Below are 18,422 nucleotides of genomic sequence, written 5' to 3' on the forward strand. Positions count from 1 at the left end.
AACATTCGAATCTGAATTCAAGTTATACTGAAAAACCTTTAATAAAAGTTTGACAGTAATCAGTGTTGAGTACTGTTGTCAGGTTTACTGCCTGGTTTAAATTTATGTTTTTAGGACTTTTCCACTTTATTGCCCAGTTTAAAACATTTGTTAGAAAAGTGATCAAAAAGTAATCAAATGTAATAAGTTACATTACTTTGAGGAAGTAATTAAAATAATTACATTACGTAATACATTTTAACAGGGTAACCAGTAATCTGTAACTTATTACATTTCAAAAGTAACCTTCCCAATACTGCTAGTAGGCTAGTAGGATTAGTATTAAAGCTAACTAGCTATTGAGTAGATACAGTGACAAAACAAGTGAAATTTCACATGTTCAAAACTGCGATTACTTCAACAGTTTTACACTACGCATGTTATACATTAAATTGTTAAGCTACTCCTTTCTCACTCACAATGTATTTAGGGTGGCTCATGCCTTTTTTAACTCGTTTTCATGTAATGTACATTTTTGAATTAAGATTTACAATTCTGAAGAAACTGCAATGAAATGCCCATTAGACTGAACATGGGGGTGCCAAAATGTTAGCCACAGCAATGCTAAGTGAACATTCTAAAAATAACTGTTACCTTAGTCGGATGAACATTCTTTAAAAAAACTGTTAAACTGAAAAACACAGTGTTCAGAAAGTAATCCAAATTATATAGATTAGGTTAATTACCTCGAGTAATCTAACAGAGTACCTTACAAATTACATTTTAGGGAAAGCATTCTGTAATCTGTAGTGGAATACAGTAACCCTCCCAACCCTGATTATGAATGGCTTAACTATTAAGTCCAAACCACTCCTGAATGACCACATGTCATGTAGATGTGGGAGTGCTCTGTACTACATTTCCGAAGATTATGATTAAATGGGTGATTTCAGTCTCTTATGGTTTTGTGTATGGGGATACCGTCATCTCCCAGACCCAGAGGAATCCAGTGAGGGGAAAAACTGAAATCCAATAGCCTACAAATATCTTGTTGGTTTTAAAACAGTGGGTCATGAAGGCTTCCTGCAGATGTGATTCAATGCTGACAGACAGGTCTGTGAGCAGAGGTTGGAAGCTCTTGTTTTGTTCTTTGGAAGCCGATCAGAGAGCTTTCAGATGTATGATAAACCCCGGGGCCGGATCCCGCCAGCCTTCGGCCCCTGATGGAGTGGACAAGCACCAGTTAAAGAGCGCCTCTGATCCACTGACGGTTCCGTGATGTCATCAGGTGGCTCCCTCAGAGGCCGCTGGTGGCCAGCTTCTCCTCCTCCTTGCGCTCTCTGTGAGAGATCATCTCTCCCTTGACGACGATGTGTCCACACAGGGTCAGTCGCGGCTGGTGCGGACGCGTCTGCCGCAGGTCACTAGAGGGCGTAGTCACTCCATCAGCGTTCTGACCCACAAAGATATTAACAATCAAGACATGTAAAGGCTTAACGCTGTTGTCAAAGGTACCATATTACGTAAACAATTCATATGTGTAAGTTAACCAGCCATTTACCCAGACATGAAAAAGCAGGCACACAAATATTACGAATCAACACTGAAACAAATTAAACATAGTTGTAAAAAGTACACCAACAGGTCATCCCACGGTGATTATCACTGATGGAAGCACACAGTCTGCTGCAGTCTGATGACTTGATTATTCAGTCTAACAGCAAAGTGCTCCAACCATAACTTGAAAATAATTTAAGCTGTCTGTCTTTTCTGCAACATCGAGTTCAAAAATCACACATATTAACACAACGAGAGCTGTTTTAAAAACAGGAAAATGTGACATTCAAATGTGTTAAGCCCAGTGCAGCTTAGCTGAGCAGAAGCCCATTTTATACTGAAGAATATACGTCTTGGCTAACACAGCCTGCCACCTTTAAACCACTTAGCAGGTCTGGAATCTTATTCCAGGCCTTGGAGGTTTTCCATGTCCTCTAGTACTTATTTTACTCACACCATTGACAAATCAGCCTAATTATCCCATGAAATGGGAAAAATATGAAAAAGGACACATTATCACCAGGTCTTGAAGCAAAACAACCTTCAGAGGCTTCTTCAGTACCAGGTGGACAGAATGAGTGTGCATGTGTGTGTGTGTGCGTGTGTGTGTGTGTGTGTGTGTGTGTGTGTGTGTGTGTGTGTGTGTCTGTGTGTGTGTGAGTGAGCGTATGTATCTGACACAGCACTGCCGAGCCTCTTCTCTCCTCTTCCTCACAGGCCCACCTGACAGAGGGACTTGAAGATGAAGATGGGAATGCACGTCAATGGCGTGAGAGTCAGCAGGGCAGCGATCCCCATAGCCCAGTGGGGGATGCGGGTCGCAGACGGCCCGGGGACAGTCAGCAGGTCATACATCATGGTGGCCTGTGAGGAAGAGGAGAGAAAGCACAGCCTGGACAAAGCCAACACTGTAGCAGAGTAGCAACAGAAGACTACAACAAAACACAGTTCAAGAGGTTTGATTGGGAGAGAAGAACAGGGAGTGCACTACCGGGTTTGGGGATCTATGCTGTGAGTACTGGGTTAGCCATTATCAATGAGCACAACAGATCACAGGTCAAGCACAAAGGTCAGGGTGCTCTTTTATAGTTCAGGGTCAAACCTTTCCAGTTCAAACTGTCTACTTCCAGACCCATCCATTCTTTTGGTCAATTCCAATACTAGTCTCTCACATTTCAGCTCTGCAATCAATTTTGTCAATTCACCATAATTGGACCCCTGCTGCATCCTTTTCCGTTTTGACCCCAGGTCACAGACACTTGGTAGACCGGGGCAGAATCGAAAACTGAAATGGTAGTTCTCTAGTTTCATGCATTTTGTAGATCAGAGACAAGGTGTGCATCTTTTAAAAACTCCTCTTGAGGAAGACAGAGAGAGAGAGACAAATGGAGAGAAGAGGGGTGAACACTTACTGCACAAATAACCGGAGTCAGAAAAAGCCAGCAGAACTTTAGCACGGGGAAGGGCTTGTACCCAATCATGTCCTCGATGTTGTCATAGAAACGATCTGCACCTGAAAACCAAAACAATTTGCTTAACTGATCAGTCAACAGTGCTTGTGTTTTCAATGTAACACAAGCTCCTCTCAGTAATGCTAATTAGATATAAAAGAAGAGGAGACATGTTGAAAGCCATTTGGTTTTGGCAAGCTGAAACCGGAAGGGGAAAGCAAAGAATACACAACATTTCTGTTCAACTGAACCCTGATGCGAGTCACATCTTCAATATGTCGCTAGCAAGGACAAAACATCCATGACTGTATGCAATCAACACAGAATCGCTTACCGTAGACCCACCCAATAACACCGGTCTCAAAACAGGCGATAAACAAAAGAGTTGTTCCACTTGGACCATAAGTGTCAATCAGCTGGAAGAGATGGATTCCTCCCTGGTAGTCACACAGCATAAACACACAACAAAATATTTCCACAATCGTTTCATCGATCAGTGTCACACAGCTCAACATTTCTTATCTTACTAAACAGTAAGCATTAACCGTCTTACTGAAAGTTGTTCAAAATTTCTCACCGTAGCAAAGTACACACTACGAAGTTATTACAAAAGAGCCTGACAATTGCTTGCTTTCTTAGTGTATATATATATATATATGTATGTATGTATATTTATATACATTATTGTGCACACGAACTGATAATTATACAACGAAATACTCATGGGAAGCAACTGTCAGGCTCCTTTGTAATAAATAACATAAATGGGTGTTTAATCAAAACCTTCAGACAGGCTTTGGTTGGAAGTGCTGTTTTTGTCATTTTCATTCATATTTCGTCATATTATATATAGATATAGATTATTATTATGTATAGATATATACATAATATATCTATACATATATATCTATATGTATAGATATTTTCCATTATTATTTCATGCATTTTTCTGAAGCTCCTTTCACGGCCTTGTTGCTGACAGTGCTCTGATCATCACTGGCTGCAGCTTGGCCCCTTCTCCTCTCTGTTAGTATAAAGAGCCCCAGCTCCACCTCGACCCCAGAACGTACATTGGTGACCAGGGGCAGCCCCAGCAGGAAGCAAAAGACGGCGATGAGGAGGACGAGGATCTCACGCCTGCCGGGCCTCCGCAGTGCACGGGGGAACATGTCTGTGATGGCAGTGGCCAGGCTCTCTACACACACAAACTGAGAACACGCACACAAACGCACAGACTTCATTACACTGCTCCTCACACGCCGTATCCCAGCATGCACCAGTGACTCAGTGAAATGGACAAGAGTGGGATCACGCTGACTCACATCACAAGCTTATAGTACATATGGGTGTGCACTTCAAATATGAAAGACAGCACATGAGACACACACATAGGGCTGTGCATTTACCCTGTGTCTGTTTCATATCCTAATGCAGGATTCTGCATATTAACTGTACCTGGCTGTCAAGGCCCAGGAAGATGATCATGAGGAAGAAGAGCACAGACCAGAACTGAGCTCCTGGTAACAGCGACAGCGCTTTTGGGTAAGTGATGAAGGCCAATCCAGGACCTGCAAGAGGGAGGACCAATTACTGCTATGCATTTACAAGGACTTGTAACAAATCCACATAAAATACAAAAGGGTAGAAGAAAAAATACAAGACGGCTCTGTATTCATACCTTAAAAGTCAGAATTTTTTTCCAGATACACTGCAAGAACGTAATGTTTTCTGTGTAATCAGAGTGTTGTGTGAAATTGTGTTAGGATGCCACCACAAAAGGGAGCTCTCTGACTAGCTGTAACACTGCATTAACTGGGTTGCTGCGCCCTCTTGTGGTAGTCACTGGCTACATTCCTAACTAAATGGCAAGGAATTTTGACTGCCGCTTCGTAAATACACTTAAAAGAAATATGAATGATATTTCTGCATGTGTTTCTGGCTAAATAATCATAAAACAAAATTCTGCCCATACACTGTGGTGAAAAAAACAGGGATCCATCCAAAGTGTTTAATTTCACCAACTTCTACAAAAATGCAAAAAGTGTTCAAGTGAGAGGAAGTGTGAATACATAAACATGATGAGCATGGATCAATGAAGTTAATTTTCTGTGTTCAGATATTACTAACATCGCCAAATGAATTCTGGGTATTCTATCTGTTGCATGCCTGCATCTGTAAGTCTTGTAAAACTGATCGCGTGTTGGGGGAAGAGGGAAGAGAAAACCTCCAGACGCTATAAGACCTTTTCTACTCACCTGACGCGGCTACGGCCTCTATGGGCAGGCCAAGCTCCTCAGCCATAAACCCCAGCACAGAGAACACGGCGAAACCAGCAAAAATACTGGTGGCGCTATTGAGAACGCAAAGTGCCACGCAGTCCCTGAAAAACAAAACACGGTATATTATTACAGATTCATTTTCTTGGACATAAAACAGCTTGGTGACGACACCATAGCAAAACATTAAAAAAAAAATCCAACACAAATGTTTATGTGGCTTGAATATTTAAGACTGTTAATATTTCAATATATTCAAAATACTCATTTGTTCATCTGACCTCATGGACAAGCAACAAGCAAGTCTGACTGTGGAACTGAGTTTGCATGCAAATGGCAAATAACATTGCTGTTCAGGACCATAGACTACATCTTCAGTCATAACCTGTGCGCATTGAAACTGGGCCCCTAATGTGATCACCGATCATATTATCGCAATGAGTCCAGAGGGTGACATCGCCATCAGTGACAGGAATCGCTAGGGATGGTACGTTTAGGGTGACGGTGAGTGGTCACTGACTTGTAGCAGTTGTTGTTGTATCTGTTGTAGCTTCCAAGGGCAGTCAGGACTCCCTGACACACAGCGTAGGAGTAAAAGACCTCGGTCGCAGCGTCGCGCCACACCTACAGAGAGAACACTGCCTGTCAGAGCTCCATGCACCAATCAAAATGTTCAGAGCAATGTTCATCAGAAACAGTGGTATGAGGATTTACTATGGACTTCTTATTCATCATCTGTTGCTAATATTTTAGTGCATGGATCCAATCAAAAGTAATCAATAGTGAAAAACCACAGTTATATGAATGATACATGAGCATTAAGAGTAGGATCTAATAGGTAGCAGCATACCTGCCGGGAAATTCAGTTGGCTATTTAATAAACATTAAATAGCCAATTGCACTGCTGGTTAATTTGTGGTAATGCAGTTCTGCAAATCAAGGCCAAGTTTTATGAATTTCTGGGCAAGTTTCTTGTTTGATAAAGTACCTTCTATAAACATTCAACCATTAGACTGAATCTCTGTGTCTTACAGAAAATGTTTATAAGATAATGATTGGCCCCACTTTGCATGTTGGACAAGTAAATTTATCTATGACTGGAAAGTGTTCAAAGCACTACGGTGGCACCATCTGGTGACCGCATGTCAGCATCTGGTTAATATTAACAGGGTGGGCCTCGATCTGTTCCTGGAATGTGCCCTTTGACCCCGCAAACTGATGGGGGAAAAAAAATCCAAGATCAGAATTCAGCCACAAATGTGTGAGACAAAAAGAAAACGAAAGCAAGCCTGACTTCAAATGCCGTGTGTGATTCATGCTGTTGGTGGCTTCGACCACTTTGTGAACTGAACTGCTCCCGTGGAGCAGGCCGATAGCACAACAAAGAGGGATGTTTTTGCAAGCGCTCACTGCTCTGGGGTCAGCAGGAGGGCTCTGAAGACGCTGGCTCCCGCAGGCGACCGTGTGTGCGCTGTGGCCGGCGGACGCTTCCGTCTTCCTGCGGGACGGCCCGTGTGATGGCGGGAGGTGAGCTGGTGTGGCACACGGAATTAGGGTGCTCCAGCGGCCCCGCACTAGACTGTGGGAGGACCCCAAAACAGTCCCGCCACACAGAGATACCACATCCGCTCTCTGAGAGGATGCCTGGGACACAGCCTGCCACGGCACAGCACTCCTGCTTTGACGCGTGACAAGCCACAGAAGAAGGAGCAGAACATCCCTAAGCGAATGCAATGGTAGAGCCGCTGAACTGCCACACAACGCACAATGATCCCTCACACACAGATCTGACCCTATTCACACATGCACACCCTGTGCTTTTCCGGAACATTCTAGTCGTGCTATTTCTATGCCCGGCCCTCATCTGGAAAGCGCCAAGCCGAGGGTGTGCATTATGTACGGCCTTTGGACAGTCAAGGTTATAACAGACATGAGAGCCGTCCAGGGCTGCGGTCCTGTAAGACCCGGCTTACATCGGCGTCCGTGATCTTGGAGAGGTCTGGAAAGAGGTAGAACTTCAGCCCCTCCCAGGCCCCCGGCAGGGTCACGCCGCGGATGAAGAGGATGAGAAGCATGAGATAGGGGAACGTTGCCGTGAAGTAGACCACCTGAAACCGCAGATGCACAGTGAACAGACCAGCCACTGCGTTTAATTCAGACATTCTCACACCCGGCGCGCCACCTTGAAGCCGATTCACGCTGTATTATTGTCATGACGTGTAATATTGTGATGTGCTCTGTATTCTGTGATCTAGAGACTGATGTATGGTAGTATGGTAGTTAACTAGTGGTTGGACTTGAACAGTGTTCTGCTCACACTCACTGGTCTGGGAGTGTTCGTAGCCTGGTCTGACCCTATCCCTCATTCAACTTCAATTTATACACTTCTGTCCTTTTGTGCTGGAAGACGCCCTGAAGAAGAGCGTCTTCTAAATGAATATAATGTAATGTAGTACAGTGACAGAGGTACAGTGCATCTTCATTGTCATAACATATCATTGCAAGCAAATGTTCTGCAGTGGCAGTTTCTTTGGAATGATGAATTTACAGCATGGATCATATTTCAGTTGGAAAACAAAATCTTACTTGATTCTATCCAAATCTACTGCTCTTGCGACCCCTATTCTGCAAAGACCAGCACCATTAAAGTTATTCTATTTTCCACCCAGCATTTATCCAGAATGTGACCATTAATAGATTTCTGACAACAAATAAATGATAATTCATGTTTAACATCAGGAAGCTTGCATAACATCTTTATATTCTCTGTAGAAGGAGCTAGACGCAAGGACCCAAGGCAGCAGTGTAGCATAGTGGTAAGGAGCTGGGCTCATAACCAAAAGGTTGCCAGTTTGATTCAACTGGGGCACTGTTGTTGTACTCTTGGGCAAGGTACTTAACCTAGAATTGCCTCAGTTAATATCCAGCTGTATAAATGGATAACATGTAAACATTGTAAACTATGTAATTCGCTGAGGATAAGAATATCTGCTAAATGCCAGAAATGTAATGTATTGGAATGTAAAATATCATAGCAAAATCCAAACCCTCTTTCCTGCCTGTATATGCAGAAGTGCCCCCCCTCCTTGTCTGTGAATGCCTCCTCCCCTGGTCTGTAAAGGCAGGCACGTTCCCCCCTCCCTCACCTTGCCTGTAGATTGACTCCTTTCCAGATGCAGAAGTAGCAGACCACCCAGGCCAGCAGCAGGCAGAGGGCCAGCTCCCAGCGCACTGGGCCCAGGGGCACAAACAGGTCTTCAGTCTGACCCAACACTCTCCTCCTGGGGGAGAACACGCAACCACACACACAAGCACATATGCACACCAACCACGCACACAGAGACACACATAGACAATACATACAAACACACACAGCCACAGCTGAGACACCGTTCTCTGGTTCTTTCTGCTACTCCTTGCCCAGTTGTGTGCCACCATTGTGCTGCGATGTGGTAGCATGTGGTTTTTCATTGCTTTACATTCACTGGTCGTGAATGACTATGGAATAGAATAGGGCGCTCAACGCTGCCCCCCTGTGGAGGTCAGCTGTGTTTGCAGGCTTACGATCCACCCAGGCTCCTAAGCATCTGATTCACCAAATTCATGCCTCAGCTCAACCAGTGTGGCCTCCCTTCCCTGGGTTAAAGAGGACTGGAGAAGCTGCTGGTCGGCAGGGCCTCTGGAGTACAGGGATGATTGTATGCAAGCATCACTCTTTTCCCCCTTCATTTTTCATCACCCATAACAAATATGAGGTGAGGTGATTCGCACCAGCCTGACTAAACACAGCAATGCCTTCTCCTCCAGGGGGAGCCACCGTGCGAACGCAGATGCTGACAGTTTCTTAGTTCCCCCCGAGGGAGCGGAGAGGAGACCAAACGGCACACACCGCATCTGGGGAGTTGGTCCACATAGCTGAGGCTCTTCCCAAATGTTGTTCTGCCTCACCAACCCCGCTGCTTGACTCTCGGCTCTCCCATGATTCACGGGGAGCACAGTTGTTTACTCTACGCTCAGACTGCATCATGGGATAGGCATCTGTCACACCGAAGGTAAGTGAAGGCCCTCAGTTCTTTGGACGGTGCATCTGTGCCCATGTCCAATAAAGCATAATACAGTTTTCATTGTGTTATTCTCACACGCATCTCACCACTCACAAGCCATTATCGTACTTGCAGTTTTGCGAACTGCTGCCATAGAAACAGACTACCTACTTTGCACACAGTATCCACTACACAGCTGCTACAACTTTATTACATCTAAGCTGAGGCTTATTATGTGTATGGCCTTTGGACAGTAAAGGTAATAACAGACATGAGAGCTGTCCAGGGCTGCGGTCCTGTAAGACCCGGCTTACGTCAGCGTCAGCGATCTGGAGAGGTCTGGATAGAGGTAGAACTTCATCCCCTCCCAGGCCCCCGGCAGGGTCACTTGACTTATTATGCGGCTAACAACTAAATAGTATAGTACAGAATGGCACAGCTCTATAGCATAGAATAACACGCCCAAAGAGCTTAGCATTTCTCATGATTCTTGCCTTGCAATCCCCTCAGCTCCAGAGAGTGCAGATATACCGAAAAACCTGTTCCCCTTGGAAACAGCTCAGTGTGTGGAGACACAGTCCTAATCAGAAAGGGTCTGCATAGGGGCCTGCAGAAGCTAAGAACTTACGTCCAAAACTCCTCCTCTGGTGTGGAATGCGTGTAGTCCATGGGTGAGTAATCACTGTGGAAAGAGAATTGTGGGAATTCAGAACATTGATGTCCACATTTTTAGCATATTTTTAGTTTCTGCCAATACCAGGCAAAACCAAAACAGCTGTAAAATTCACAGCGTCAACATGCCGTGTTGCGATCATGCCGTCACTAGGGGTCATATTATGATCGCTTGTGTGAACCTGGGCATTACATTTTAAGTGTTTGGAATCCCATCAATGGCTGGGGACATCTGTGCACAGAAAAGTGAATCCCTGCATCATAACCAAATGGCCAAGTCTATGCATCTATAAAAATCTGAGATAAACACATTCGCTCTACCAGTTTAACACAGTCTTTCCCAGCCTCCTCCAACATTTCCAATTAACACCCCTCTAAAATGTTACAAATGGCTGTACTATGTGTCAGTAACATTTATTATATGGGCAGCAGAGTGGCGTAGTCGTAAGGAGCAGGGCTCGTATCCAAAGGTTACAGATTCGATTCCACACTGGGGCACTGTTGCTGTACCCTTGGGCACGGTATTTAACCCAGAGTTGCTTCAGTAAATATCCAGCTGTATAAATGCATAACATAGAAAAATTGTATCCTATGTAAGTTGCTCTGGATAAGAGTTTCTGACAAATGACAATAACGTAACATAATACGTAATATATTGTTAATTTCACAAATATAAAGAGTTTTTTTCTGGTCTTGCCCCAGGCTTGGGAAAATCTGGCTCAGGCAAAGTGTTAAAATCACAGCAACAAGAGAAGGAATCATACTCTGTACTCAGTCATATAGGTCATGCTCAGTCATAGAGGAAGTTTCTCAAGCGTACTTGTCGTAATACTCATCCGTCCGGTTGTGCAGGTAAGGTGAGCGTACACCAGTGCTGTTCTGGCACTGAGCTACAGGGAGATTAGAGACAGAGGTTCAGAGTCAATTGTGTGGGAAAAAAATCAATCAAACATCCACAGAGGTGGTTCAACAAGCAACGGTTCCCATCAGGTGTTTTAGCTGTAGTACCTGTAGGTGTTTCCTCCTGAGCTTAATATTGTTGCATGGTAAGAAAGACAAGTCCTGGTGGATCTATTAGTCTGAGGACTAAACCCAGTCTGCTGAGTTTTTTTCTAAACTTTGAGCAAACGGCTGCTGATAATTCCCAGTGCTTGCACAACCTCCATGGTTGGCGCAGAAATGCTGGGAAATATCTGAGAAAAGGCAAGTGTAACACCTGCATAAATGTGCTACTTAAATTTACATGTAAACGTAAAAGCAAACCTTCCCAACTTGAGTATCTTAGTTAAGTGAATTGAGTCTGTGACTAAGACATTGACTCAGCACCACAGTGACTCTGATTAATCTCTCCTAACTTATGAAGGTCTTCTCTGGATGCTAGTGAAATGAATGCTTCCCGCTGGTTTTCTGTGTCTCTGGATCAGAAGTAACTTCTTGATAATAAGCCCTTGATCATACCTGTGTTCCAAACGTTGTTGCAGCTTGACCAGGGAAGTGGGTTGCTGAATGAACTGAACAGGTAAAAAATGGCCCACGCCAGTACTATGATATAGTAGACGTTGAGGTACATGACAACCACTTGAGATGCATATCCGATTCCTACAATGAGACAAAAAAGAGTCAAAAACAGGCAGGGCTCTTGTTAAGAGTTACATGATTAGCTTCCTGTTCTTATAAACATGGTGCACTACAGTACTTGTCCAAACTCAGATGCAGATGAATGACCCATTAACCCTTCCGTGGAGACGGAGGAGGTCCAAACCTTTGGTGAGGATGTTTTCGGCACAGCCATATCATGGGGAAAAACTCTTACCCTCAAACATGGGGCAGATCTTCCTCCAGGCGGTGACTCCACCCTCGCTTGTGTACTGTCCCAGTGCTGTCTCCAGGAAAAACACGGGGATCCCGCAGAAGAAGAGGAAGACGAAGTACGGGATGAAGAACACACCTATGGAGCACAGTGGCGACAGTTACCCTCGGAGCCTACCTGCTGGAGCTGGACTAACCGGGATCAAGTAAGATTAAGGGCAGGAAGACCGAGGGACAAAAGACAGTGGAAATATACAATGCGATATGATACAAAGCAACTTTCAGATAAAGCTTATGGATTGCTTTGCCCAAACATGTTTGCTTTCTGTGGAACCACCTCAGGGCTGTTCAGGCTATCTCCATAGGAACAAGAAACCCCACTGAAGCTCTAGAGCAGTAGCATGCGTGTTTATGGAATAAATGTCATTGCTGTTGAACACTGACACAGGACAACCTCCTATGACATTTGGAAGACTAGCAGTGTGTGTGTCTGTATGTCTGTGAGGATGACTTGATTTTGCACCCTGATGTCTAACAAGGGCACCTCCACATTATAACTTGATTCTGGCCTAGAGCACATCTGCCCTGAAAACCAATAGATCACCAGGACCTGTTCAGCAATGTGTGACTTTATTCAGATATTGCAGTATTGGAGCCCATTTGCGTAGCGGATGCCCTTATACTGGACAGTTTAAACAGATTAAATTTGACATACTGTGCATTTACACAGCTGGATCCCTCCTGTTTGGGTATTGTTCAGAGGAACTATGACAGGGGTGGCAGTGTAGCATAGTGGTAAAGAGCAGAACTGGTAACCAAAAGGTTGATGGCTCGATTCCCCGCACTGCTGCTGTACCCTTGGGCAAGGCACTTAACCTAGAATTGCCGCAGTTAATATCCAGCTGTATAAATGGATAACATGTAAAAATTGTAACATATGTAAGTCGCTCTGGATAAGACTGTCTGCTAAATGACAATAATGTAATAATGAGCATGAACCTAGGTCCACTTCCCTGACCTTGCGCTACACTGCCACCCCTACACAAAGGAGTTAATAGTAGTATATCATAACAGTATTCAATTATTCCCTTCCCAGCCTTACATCATTAACAGGAAAAAAGGAAGGCTTAAGCCGAATGATACTGAAATATCGCCGTCAAGAGGGAATTGGGATAGAAGATGCTGCCCCTGCCTAGCAGCTCAGCTGAGCTCCACCTGCTCACCTCCTCCGTTTTTAAAGCACAGGTAAGGGAAGCGCCACACGTTGCCCAGGCCGATGATCTCCCCGGCCATGGACAGCACAAACTCGGTTTTGTTGGCCCACTTCCCCCTGTCCTGCATTCCGTCGGTGCTCCTGGTGCCTGCCCCCGATGTTGGGGGTCCGCTGGGAGGAGCTTCCCCGACCGTGTCCTCCATAATTTGCCTCTGAGAAGTGAGAGGGCAGGTAACGTCGTCAGTACAACATTTCATCCAATCAAACGGGATCACGTTTTTCGATGTTTTAATACATCCTGCTCCGACTTCAGAAGTGAATCAGTGCGTCAACGTTTCGGGTGAAATTATGCAATCGTCTTCAATTAAAATGAGCATACAGCATGTGCCCAGGCCGTTTGCATTCAAGCAAACCATGATGACTCTTTACGTTATTTTTTTAAATATACATTTTGAACTTTGTGGATGCTATAGGATTTAGTTCACATGCATTCATTGTTGATTATGTAACCTGGTTATTTGTGGTAGAATTGTATCAATTGCTTTTAATAGTATCTCCATGTTAGTTGCCATGCTTCAGGAAAACGACCAGTAAATCGAACAGAACTGAATAAAGTGTGTAAACAACATTCAGAGATTTATAAATGTATGCAATATTTAAAGTACTGCACAATCTGTGTCTGTACGTTTTTAGTTCATTGCCCAACTTTAGCATAACACAAATACAAGCATTTTAAAGCTATAGCTATGCAAAGCAGGAACATTGTATTTCTGCATTTCTGTAGAAAAGGACATGATTTTTACTGAAAGAATTCATGGAGTTTTTGTAAGTGCGGCAATGCTGCAATTCTCCTTGAATCAAATTAACTCGATCTCATGTTTTAAGTGGAAAAACAAGACTAGAAAATGCAAGCTGGCGTGCACTACTCACTTCTCAACGAAGTCTTTCACGGAGAAGCCTCCCTTGTACGAACTTTAGGATTATACAGTTTGTACCAGAAAAGCAGTCACCAGCTTGCACTAAAGGGCGGTCCGTCTGGTGAGCATATTGTTTGGCTGGGGGAGGGCTTAGTCAGTTATTGTTGTGTATTGTAATGACAGAATGCAAAGCACTGAATTTTATCAATATTGTAAATATCCTCTAAATTATTTATCATTATTATTAAACGTACTCGGTGAGGAAGACGTGTTTTAAGTGAATTAAGCTTGTTTGACAAGAACTAAATGAACCAGCACGTGTACTAAAATCCAGAAAAAAATAACAGAAAATAGCTATATAAATAAACGGCTTATTTATTTCAGAATAAATCGGCCAGTGTGTCTGTTTGTGCGAATGGGATTTCGTTTTTGTTCACATCAGGGGACAGTAGCCTGTGTCGCAATCCGCCTTGTCACGGTATCTTAAGGAAAGCAGACAATATTCAGCGAACAGCATTGGCGAATTTCTGTGTCTTAACGCCACAAAAAGAATAGACTACCCTCGTGCTTGTAAGGAAAGTATTCATTAGTACGTAAATATGAGGCGACTTGATCAACAGAAGGACACGATCGATAAACTGCTGCTGCTCCAGATGGGTTTCTATATCCGCCGACTTCCTCTGACACCCCATGTAGAGCATACGACCAGCTGCGCCCCTCTCCCCCTCTCTAGCGCTGGCCGACACGTGATTTTCATCGCCGGTCTGAAAGCAATCAAGACATGATTGTGCTCTCTGACGTTTTCAATCCATTCATGCCATTCACCGTCAATGGAATGATTTCCCGCGCGCTATATGAAAAGTTTTTAGTTTAATCGTGTTTTGACGATCAAAATTCTCATTTATGTTGATGTGGTTGTTCATACTTGCAACAGTACTGATGTAGCGCTATGGGAAATAAGGTCATAATTTAAGTTGATGCACTCATAAATAGAGTAAGTTGCAGAGTGGGTGTAATATCCTGGTTAAGTTCATGGGCTGTAATATTTACATAGGGTGAGATATATTTTGGTTGTCAAAGACTAAATTCATAGTGATGATATTGCTGTAATAATACTTTGATTTGTACACGAAGAAAACGGGGTTAAATTTGTAAGTTAAGTCATTTGTATTTAATGGACCAATCAGAAGTGAGTTGGAAGTTAGGCGGTTAGCGAGAAGTAAATACGAGAGGGAAGGGTGGCGGAGAGTGAACAGAATGCAGGGGAGTAGTTACTCCTGTAAAAGCCATGAGTTAAAAAGAGTAAATATGTTACCCACGTATTTTTATTGTGTTTTGAGTGATGTAATACGTAAGCGCACAACCAACGAACTTTATGAGTTATTATATCTGACGGTCGGACTGGTTTGGAACAATTTCTTCGGCGAGGAGTCAACGTTTTGCTAGCCCGCCAGCTGGTTTAGCTCAGTTTGGCGAACGTAAGTGAGATGGCTAGCTCTTCTGAACTGTTCGGGGACTTCGCTGGTTCGCCGGCACGATGAACTCGAAGTTGTGCGAGTAACGCGGAGGAGGCGGTGATGAGAGAGGCTTCCCTGCGCTTCGACACGGGGTTTCAGGAGAGAGGAGTCGCGGCCGCGGTCACACCCGTCACACCCGTCAAACCTGTGAGGGAGTTTCTCTTTCTGCCCGGTAGAGCGAAGGAGCCGTCACAGGTTTCGGCTACAACGAACGCGAGCTGCAGCAGGCAGGCGTGCAACACACCTGAATGGGGTATTTTATGGTTTGCCGGCTTTTTCTTTTATAGAGGTCTTAAGGACCCATTATTGAATTTATGGGTAGCCTATTTGAAAGCGTATTGAACTTGAAGTGTATTCCGTTTTGATGTAAGCCTTTTGTGATTCAAAGTGGTAAAAATAACTTTATTGCATTTGAATGTTTATTCACAGCTAGCTTTACAGTATTAACCTAGCTCTTCACCAGGAGGGTAAGAGTTCAGTTCATTATATGGTGAGTCACATACATATGCTGGGGAATTCAGCATGTTAAAAAGGAGACGATAATATATTGTCTGATAAAGGAACTCAGGGTAGCTCCCTCATTTTAATGCCAGTACAGCAAGGGGGTGCTACACTGACAAATGGCATTAACATGTATTTCAACTGACTGCTTGCTGTAGACCAGCTGTACTGAACCTGTGGCCAGCAAGAGGTGTGTCTAGGTACACTGTTCCACACCAAAGACATGTTACAAGGTGCTGTGTGAAGGTACATTCTATTTGGACCCAATTGAATAAGTGCAAGTAGATGTATAATGCAATAGCCAGAATTGTCTTTAACAATTATTTGCTCTTGGTAGTAAAGTATTGCTCACATCTCCACAACAGCTCACCACAAAATAAGCATTCACCTCCCACACAATGTTCAGAACGTAATCTGTGCCATTCCCTGTATGATCCCCATCTTCATACTGTGGCCTCTCCAAAACAAAAATAACAAAAGCTGGAGCTTTAGGGACGTCTTCCTTCCCTCCAAGCCAGTGATCTGCTGCACACATTTGGGAAGCGATACTTGGGCATGTATTTGTGGCCAAACATGAGGTGAGAGTGTAGGCAGGCAGTATGAAGAGATGAGCAGGGGTCTGCAGTGCTTGAGTGGTAGATGAGACTCGAGCAGTTGAAATGCAGACCGTTATGTTGGGTAACGGCACACTGAGAGCAAGGTGGGCAGGTGAGCAGAAGTGTAGCTTATTTGTGTTCTTCTGCTGAAGTCCAGTGATGCTCTGAGATGTCTTTTTTCCTGTATAGTGCTGGAGGAAATAATTCCGCAGTGTTAGCCCACATTCTGTTCAATATTTCTGGTTCTTTGAAATGCGCCCCTCTTAACTAGGGCTGGGCGATATAGCCGACGCGATATATCGAATAGCTATTTTTAGCGCAATAACAGTGATCCCCCGCTATGTGGCGTTAGGTTTCTTCCCGTGTTTTTTTTTTTCTCCTTTAGTCATACCTGATGTGGGAGCACACCTCCAAAGTTCAGTGAAATGCTTCCAGGGCTGAAAAATATCACTTGCATCCAGTGGCGGCTGGGGAGCTGGAAACAGGGGAGGGGGAAACACTATCTTTAAATCTGTCATTACTTTCAACCTGTTCCCCTTTATCCTCCTTGGTTAACAATAAAACAAAAAAGTTTATTCTGAGTAATTTAAATCGATTTACCTAAATTTAGCTCTGTTTTGTAATTTGAATTTTGTAACACAAGAAAGCTATAAGAGAGAGCTTTGGGATTACTTGCCACTTAATTATTCAAATTGCCATCCTTGTTAATTAAACAATCTCATGCTGTAGCTTTCGCAATAGCACACAGATTTCAGACAATCTGCGGTGTTTCGCGAGCATAATCTTTTATTCTAATTACGTGATTGGTGTCGATGTAATAATATTTAAATATTCTGTGAATTATTTGTTTCATTGTTAAATCAAGGAGGATATAGGGGAACAGGTTGAAAGTAATAGCCTAATAGATTTAAAGGTAGTGTTTTGGCTTCCCCTGTTTCCAGCTCACCAGCTGCCACTGATTAAGGGGTCTCGGCCCCCCCGAGACCCCCTGTTTTTTCGCACCCTGTTTCCGGACAACGCGGGTCAGCAAAGCCGTTGGGACAAATTTGAGTGCAACACCATCAAGGGTAGGATGGTTTACAAGGAGCTGTCTCTACGTCTTAGACAGACTCCATTCATTTGGTAGTATGCACTTAAACTTTGAGTGTTTTTTTTTGATTGGTTCTCTTGTTTGAATTTGCACTGCCTCTTGTCTGCCAATCAAATCATTGCGCATCGCTCTGAGCAACCTGAGTCTGCCATGCCTGTGACCAGCCGACCACGCCAAGGCGGGTGGCCATGTCTTCGGACAAGAACGCCTTTCATTGCTGGAAATTCAGCAATATTTTCCTTCTGAAATCAGAAAAGGGCTCTAACATTACAGTGTGAAGCTTGTTTACCAGTGGTGAAAATGCTGTCAACATCGAAATGCTCGATGTCAAACCTGAGGAAACATCTACAGGTATTAATGTAACCGCAATCAGTCACATAAAATAAAGTACCTCCCACCTCACCATGTTATTTGTGTTCAAGATGTAATTTAGCTCTATATTTTGCTCGGTCCCCGTCCAGTAGGCTACATATTTATGTTTAATCTCCATTCATGACAAATTAATTGCTAAGTAGCGAACAGATGCCTTTTGCACAGCCGCACCTCCATTTATGAACCCTTTGATAGAAAATCTTAGCTAACGTTAGTCCTCCTTTTTCCTTTACTCTGTTTTGATCTACATACATGTGATTTGTTTTTGTGGTTGTGATTTAAAATCAAAACATTCGAATCTGAATTCAAGTTATACTGAAAAACCTTTAATAAAAGTTTGACAGTAATCAGTGTTGAGTACTGTTGTCAGGTTTACTGCCTGGTTTAAATTTATGTTTTTAGGACTTTTCCACTTTATTGCCCAGTTTA

At 43.6% G+C, this 18,422-nt stretch overlaps 1 pseudogene; it reads right to left on the reverse strand.

Annotated features, from left to right (window-relative positions):
* Window positions 1–1,276: 1,276 nt before the first annotated feature.
* LOC118771703 lies at window positions 1,277–13,203 on the reverse strand (annotated as a pseudogene).
* Between the last annotated feature and the right edge of the window lie 5,219 nt (window positions 13,204–18,422).

Source organism: Megalops cyprinoides, chromosome 25 (genome assembly GCF_013368585.1).
Source record: "Megalops cyprinoides isolate fMegCyp1 chromosome 25, fMegCyp1.pri, whole genome shotgun sequence".
Taxonomy (NCBI): Eukaryota; Metazoa; Chordata; class Actinopteri; order Elopiformes; family Megalopidae; genus Megalops; species Megalops cyprinoides.